The sequence below is a fragment of the Gekko japonicus genome, unplaced genomic scaffold (assembly GCF_001447785.1).
Source record: "Gekko japonicus isolate JY-2015 unplaced genomic scaffold, Gekko_japonicus_V1.1 scaffold3882, whole genome shotgun sequence".
In the NCBI taxonomy this organism is placed as follows: Eukaryota; Metazoa; Chordata; class Lepidosauria; order Squamata; family Gekkonidae; genus Gekko; species Gekko japonicus.
Window position 1 is genome coordinate 1 of NW_015176564.1, and position 8182 is coordinate 8182.

Genomic DNA, 8182 nt, shown 5'->3' on the forward strand with positions numbered 1-8182 from the left:
ATCCCATTAAAGCGCTTATTAAAGGGGCAAGAGAATTTTCTCCAGGCCTGTGTGGCTACCCTAGCAGCTTCTGGCACTACCACCACCCTAAATCTTCTCCTGCACCATGTTTTAAGACAAGGGAACTACCAAATGAGGACCCCTCGACACAATGCTGAAGATCGTGTTCTCCTTCACTCCTTTGTCAGTCCTCTAAATTCAGCCCTAAACATGGAGACCACCCAGAGGGAGCTGGAATCATGGGCTAAATGAAAAGCAAGCTGAAAAGATTGGGCTTATACCCCGCCCTTCCCTACCCAAAGGAGTCTCAGAGTGGCTTACAATCTCCTTTCCCTTCTCCTCCCCACAACAGACACCCTGTGAGGTAGGTGGGGTGAGAGAGCTCTTTTGAGGACTGCCCTTGAGAGAACAGCTCTGAGAGAACTTATGACTGACCCAAGATCACACCAGCATGTGGAGGAGTGGGGAATCAACCCCTGTTCTCCCAGATTAGAGTCTGTACTCTTAACCACGACACCAAACTGGCCCTCTGCCTGATGTTGTTGTGAGTCCCCACAGTTATAGGGACTGAGGCAAAATTTTGGCGTTGCTGTTTGTGGCAGACAGCTCTTGAAACCTGAGAATTCTGAAATGCACCTCTATAGGGGACCTGTTCTATGGAGCATTGGGGCTGGAGGATAGGGCTTGGTCTCTGCCCTCCCCTCCTCTCCCCAGACCTTTCCTCCATCAGTTTATTTGATGAACAGGGACTAGCCTGCCAACAGACAGAATGATAGAGGGAGACAGATGGATCTCCCTGCAGACGGCATTCCAGAGTCTTGGTGCCACAACTGACGAGGCCCTTTCCCCACTCATCTGGCCTCAGAAGGTGGGGGTACCTGGAGCAGGGTCTCTGAAGATACCTGTAGTGGTTGGGTAGGTTCAAAAAGGGGGTAGGTCAGTGGTGGCGAACCTATGGCACGGGGGTGCCAGAGGTGGCACTCAGAGCCCTCTCTGTGGGCACACATGCCATTGCCCCAGCCAGGCCCAGGCTATCATTAGTGTCGAATTCTCTGCCAAATAATTTTAAGTAAATGAAAGCATTTGGGATGGCTTTCTTTACTTTGTTTGGATCATCTTAAGTTAATGTATGAGTTGCTTTTTCTAAAGTAAAACTTCAGTATTCAGGTTAAATTGCCGTGATGGCACTTTGCGATAAATAAGTGGGTTTTGGGTCGCAGTTTGGGCACTCGGTCTCTAAAAGGCTCGCCATCGCTGGGGTAGGTGGTCATGTAGGCCTCATGGACTTCAGCCACCTGGTGAGTGCAGGCAGAGTCTCTTATTCTTTTGCCAGTGGGTGAAGACATTTCTGTTTGGTCTGGCGTTCCCCCATCGACTCTCACTTACCTTCCTTTCAATGCACGTGTCTGTGTGTTTTAATAGTTATGTAGGCATAAAGGTTGTTACATATGAAATGTGATGCTGGAAGAGAGTTTCATGGATACTGTGACCGGCCAAAAACACAAATAAATGATTCCTGGGTCAAATCAACCCCGAACTCTCCCTAGAAGCTTAAATAACTAAACTGAGGCTATTGTGCTTTGGTCACGTTATGAGGAGACCAGAGTCCTGGGGAACATAAGAACATAAGAGAAGCCAATGTTGGATCAGGCCAATGGCCCATCCCATCCAACACTCTGTGTCACACAGTGCCCAGAAATACCAGTGCCATCAGGAGGTCCACCAGTGGGGCCAGGACACTAGAAGCCCTCCCACTGTTGACCCCCCCCCCCAAGCACCAAGAAGACAGAGCATCACTTGCCCCAGAGCCCCTATCTATACCTTGTGGCTAATACCCACGGATGGACCTCTGCTCCACGGATGGACCCCTCTATTTACCCTTAACCTGCCTCCTAGGGTGAGATCCTTTCCCCGCAGGAGGTTGAAGGTCGAACCCACGACCCTCCGGGCCTTCCTTGGCTGCCCCTTAAGGGAAAGGCAATCATAAGGCAGCAGGAAAAGAGGAGGACCCAACCTGAGATAGATTGAAGCCACAAGGGCCCTCCGTTTGCAAGATCTGTGCAAGGCCGTTGCTGAGACGACGTTTAATTCATAGGGTCGCTTTAAGTTGGAAGCACCTTGATAGCACTTAACACGCATATATATGCATGTCTGCATTTTAAAGCTTGTTTTTAACATTTTTATTGTTTCGTCACATTGGGGATCTTAAGTCGGGCAGAAAGGCACCTTATAAATATTTCGAATAAATAAATGAGAGCAGCCCAAATGCTCATCCCTCAGTCTTTCTGCTGGCACCTGTCTGACAGCCTATCTCTTTTCTTTTTAGTGTGAAAGGGGCAGCTCAGATTTTTCTACATACTTGGGGACAATGTTCCCTCTAAGCTGTGGAGTCTCGTGAGCAGAAATTCTACTTTGTGAGCTCCTGGCCTTAAAGTTGTGAGTGAGCAATTTGGCTACTGCATAAATCAGTTTGCTCTGGAGCCATCTTTCCTGAGCTAAGGCAAAAATACGTGAGCTGGGGGCTAAAAAACTGTGAGCTAGCTCACACCAACTTAGCATAGAGGGAAAACTGCTTGGGGAGGGGTCTCCCTTCTTTCTCTTTGTGGGAAACTTCCTTGAGCCGCTCTACTGCTTAGCGTAGGACCCAGCCACTTAACCATTAAGAGGTAAGAATGTAAGAAGAGCCCTTTGCTGGATCAGATCAGTGGCCCATCTAATCTTGCATCCGGCTACCCTGGAGGACCGACAACACAGCATAGAGACTGAGGCCTTCCCCGGTGTTGCCTCCTAGCTCCGGTATTCAGACGTTTACTGAATGAGGTGGGGCATGAATAATCATGGCGGGTGGGTAAATGGTTTGGAAATCCTAGCCTGCAACCTAAATTTCTCCCTCCAGGGACTCAAGCAAGCTGATTTCCCATCTCTCTCTCTCTCTGTCTTATTCTATACCTCCTGTATATGCTTGCTCCTCAGTTGGTCCTTTTTTTGAGATTTTCTTCTTAACTGGACAAGTCCTATTTTTCTGCACACCTGGGGAGTCACTGAAGTATGCAGAGAAAGCCCGCCTCTACAGTGAATTAGCTGCTTTCAGGACTGGGAGGAGCCTCAAGAAGAGGCTGTGGCTTAGCGGCAGAAAATCAGCTTGGCACGCAGAAGGTCCCAGGTTCAATCCCTGGCATCTCCCGTCAAAAGGCCCAGACAGTAGGTGAGGTGAGAGAGCCCTGCCCAAGACCCTGGAAAGCTGCCACCAGTCCGAGTAGACATTACTGACTTCGATGCGCCAAGGGTCTGACTCCATATATAGCAGATTCTTGAGATCACCCACTTTTAGGTATAATGATAAGCTGAGGTCCACAAGGGAACAATTAGGAAATCCTATTGCACTATTCAATATCCCTCCCTTCAGCATTTATTAAATTCCTGGAGGCTTCGGTGGGTTAATTCTGCCCCTCCCTATCTTTTCACTGACACTCAACTGACCTGAACATTCCATGTTCCTGGAACATATTCATTCATCATCAGGATGCTTTTTGAGAATATTTTCCCCTCCCTTTTCCTCTTGGTTAATCTATAAAACCATATTTTCCTTCATACTCAGGGAGTCCTCCAAGCAGGGTAGATTCCTACCTAAAGGGGGGTAGCCTCGTACTGCTTACAATATCCACACAGGCCCAAATAGTTTACTATTATACTATTAATAATTATTATTGTATGGCATTGTGTGTAGTATAGCCAGGAGATCCTAAGACTGTCTGGCAGCCTCGAACGTATACACCACTAGGTGGCAAGGTAGACTTATTTTTTGGGCTGACAGAGCGCTGAAAAAGCTGTGACTGACCCAAGGTCACCCAGCTGGCTTCCTGTGGAGTAGCAAAAAATTGGACCCAGTTCTCCAGATTAGAGTCAGTCGCTCCTAACCACGATACCACCCTGGCTCCCACTATTATATTGACGCTACATGAAAATACACTACACTAGAAACCATGTCTAGTGGCTGTGTAGTCAGTTTCCTACGGATGTACAGTTTCCTTCCTCCTCATGTTCTTCCGGAGTTACCCTTGAAGAATTAAATGGATTTAGGCACTGTTCTGTAAAAATGTAGATGTGAATGATACCAAGGTGGCAATGCGTACAAAAGAAGTAAAAATAAACAAATCAACACTGATTTCAGCAGGCCAGAGAGCCGAACTACATGTTACAGTGAGGTACAGGCAATCCGTGGCTACCAATGCCATTTTAGACAAGAACTGAGCAGATTAAGAATTGCTGCGAGGGCCCATTCCTGATCAGGTCCACACACACTGGCACCATGAGATCTTGCCCCCCCACACCTCTTTTCAAGTGCCAAAACAGCCCCCCACGACTATTTTGGCACTTGAAAAGGCATTGGGGAGGACAAAATTGCATGGTGTCACTGCACCATAGGCCCAATCAGGCTGCGAGGGCCCATTCCTGATCAGGTCCACACACACTGGCACCATGAGATCTTGCCCCCCCACACCTCTTTTCAAGTGCCAAAACAGCCCCCCACGACTATTTTGGCACTTGAAAAGGCATTGGGGAGGACAAAATTGCATGGTGTCACTGCACCATAGGCCCAATCAGGCACAGGCCCTGTCACAATCCTAGGCCTATAGTAGTGCGGCCTACAGGCACTAGGGGAGGCCTGTATTAGAGTAGCTATCAAGGCCTACATTTCCCTAGTGCGGCCTACAGGCTCTAGGGGAGGCCTGTATTAGAGTAGCTATCAAGGCCTACATTTCCCTAGTGCGGCCTACAGGCTCTAGGGGAGGCCTGTATTAGAGTAGCTATCAAGGCCTACATTTCTCTAGTGCGGTCTACAGGCTCTAGGGGAGGCCTGTATTAGAGTAGCTATCAAGGCCTACATTTCTCTAGTGCAGTCTACAGGCTCTAGGGGAGGCCTGTATTAGAGTAGCTATCAAGGCCTACATTTCTCTAGTGCGGTCTACAGGCTCTAGGGGAGGCCTGTATTAGAGTAGCTATCAAGGCCTACATTTCTCTAGTGCAGTCTACAGGCTCTAGGGGAGGCCTGTATTAGAGTAGCTATCAAGGCCTACATTTCTCTAGTGCAGTCTACAGGCTCTAGGGGAGGCCTGTATTAGAGTAGCTATCAAGGCCTACATTTCTCTAGTGCAGTCTACAGGCTCTAGGGGAGGCCTGTATTAGAGTAGCTATCAAGGCCTACATTTCTCTAGTGCGGTCTACAGGCTCTAGGGGAGGCCTGTATTAGAGTAGCTATCAAGGCCTACATTTCTCTAGTGCAGTCTACAGGCTCTAGGGGAGGCCTGTATTAGAGTAGCTATCAAGGCCTACATTTCTCTAGTGCGGTCTACAGGCTCTAGGGGAGGCCTGTATTAGAGTAGCTATCAAGGCCTACATTTCTCTAGTGCAGTCTACAGGCTCTAGGGGAGGCCTGTATTAGAGTAGCTATCAAGGCCTACATTTCTCTAGTGCGGTCTACAGGCTCTAGGGGAGGCCTGTATTAGAGTAGCTATCAAGGCCTACATTTCTCTAGTGCAGTCTACAGGCTCTAGGGGAGGCCTGTATTAGAGTAGCTATCAAGGCCTACATTTCTCTAGTGCGGTCTACAGGCTCTAGGGGAGGCCTGTATTAGAGTAGCTATCAAGGCCTACATTTCTCTAGTGCAGTCTACAGGCTCTAGGGGAGGCCTGTATTAGAGTAGCTATCAAGGCCTACATTTCTCTAGTGCGGTCTACAGGCTCTAGGGGAGGCCTGTATTAGAGTAGCTATCAAGGCCTACATTTCTCTAGTGCAGTCTACAGGCTCTAGGGGAGGCCTGTATTAGAGTAGCTATCAAGGCCTACATTTCTCTAGTGCGGTCTACAGGCTCTAGGGGAGGCCTGTATTAGAGTAGCTATCAAGGCCTACATTTCTCTAGTGCAGTCTACAGGCTCTAGGGGAGGCCTGTATTAGAGTAGCTATCAAGGCCTACATTTCTCTAGTGCGGTCTACAGGCTCTAGGGGAGGCCTGTATTAGAGTAGCTATCAAGGCCTACATTTCTCTAGTGCAGTCTACAGGCTCTAGGGGAGGCCTGTATTAGAGTAGCTATCAAGGCCTACATTTCTCTAGTGCGGTCTACAGGCTCTAGGGGAGGCCTGTATTAGAGTAGCTATCAAGGCCTACATTTCTCTAGTGCAGTCTACAGGCTCTAGGGGAGGCCTGTATTAGAGTAGCTATCAAGGCCTACATTTCTCTAGTGCGGTCTACAGGCTCTAGGGGAGGCCTGTATTAGAGTAGCTATCAAGGCCTACATTTCTCTAGTGCAGTCTACAGGCTCTAGGGGAGGCCTGTATTAGAGTAGCTATCAAGGCCTACATTTCTCTAGTGCGGTCTACAGGCTCTAGGGGAGGCCTGTATTAGAGTAGCTATCAAGGCCTACATTTCTCTAGTGCAGTCTACAGGCTCTAGGGGAGGCCTGTATTAGAGTAGCTATCAAGGCCTACATTTCTCTAGTGCGGTCTACAGGCTCTAGGGGAGGCCTGTATTAGAGTAGCTATCAAGGCCTACATTTCTCTAGTGCAGTCTACAGGCTCTAGGGGAGGCCTGTATTAGAGTAGCTATCAAGGCCTACATTTCTCTAGTGCGGTCTACAGGCTCTAGGGGAGGCCTGTATTAGAGTAGCTATCAAGGCCTACATTTCTCTAGTGCAGTCTACAGGCTCTAGGGGAGGCCTGTATTAGAGTAGCTATCAAGGCCTACATTTCTCTAGTGCGGTCTACAGGCTCTAGGGGAGGCCTGTATTAGAGTAGCTATCAAGGCCTACATTTCTCTAGTGCAGTCTACAGGCTCTAGGGGAGGCCTGTATTAGAGTAGCTATCAAGGCCTACATTTCTCTAGTGCGGTCTACAGGCTCTAGGGGAGGCCTGTATTAGAGTAGCTATCAAGGCCTACATTTCTCTAGTGCAGTCTACAGGCTCTAGGGGAGGCCTGTATTAGAGTAGCTATCAAGGCCTACATTTCTCTAGTGCGGTCTACAGGCTCTAGGGGAGGCCTGTATTAGAGTAGCTATCAAGGCCTACATTTCTCTAGTGCAGTCTACAGGCTCTAGGGGAGGCCTGTATTAGAGTAGCTATCAAGGCCTACATTTCTCTAGTGCGGTCTACAGGCTCTAGGGGAGGCCTGTATTAGAGTAGCTATCAAGGCCTACATTTCTCTAGTGCAGTCTACAGGCTCTAGGGGAGGCCTGTATTAGAGTAGCTATCAAGGCCTACATTTCTCTAGTGCGGTCTACAGGCTCTAGGGGAGGCCTGTATTAGAGTAGCTATCAAGGCCTACATTTCTCTAGTGCAGTCTACAGGCTCTAGGGGAGGCCTGTATTAGAGTAGCTATCAAGGCCTACATTTCTCTAGTGCGGTCTACAGGCTCTAGGGGAGGCCTGTATTAGAGTAGCTATCAAGGCCTACATTTCTCTAGTGCAGTCTACAGGCTCTAGGGGAGGCCTGTATTAGAGTAGCTATCAAGGCCTACATTTCTCTAGTGCGGTCTACAGGCTCTAGGGGAGGCCTGTATTAGAGTAGCTATCAAGGCCTACATTTCTCTAGTGCAGTCTACAGGCTCTAGGGGAGGCCTGTATTAGAGTAGCTATCAAGGCCTACATTTCTCTAGTGCGGTCTACAGGCTCTAGGGGAGGCCTGTATTAGAGTAGCTATCAAGGCCTACATTTCTCTAGTGCAGTCTACAGGCTCTAGGGGAGGCCTGTATTAGAGTAGCTATCAAGGCCTACATTTCTCTAGTGCGGTCTACAGGCTCTAGGGGAGGCCTGTATTAGAGTAGCTATCAAGGCCTACATTTCTCTAGTGCAGTCTACAGGCTCTAGGGGAGGCCTGTATTAGAGTAGCTATCAAGGCCTACATTTCTCTAGTGCGGTCTACAGGCTCTAGGGGAGGCCTGTATTAGAGTAGCTATCAAGGCCTACATTTCTCTAGTGCAGTCTACAGGCTCTAGGGGAGGCCTGTATTAGAGTAGCTATCAAGGCCTACATTTCTCTAGTGCGGTCTACAGGCTCTAGGGGAGGCCTGTATTAGAGTAGCTATCAAGGCCTACATTTCTCTAGTGCAGTCTACAGGCTCTAGGGGAGGCCTGTATTAGAGTAGCTATCAAGGCCTACATTTCTCTAGTGCGGTCTACAGGCTCTAGGGG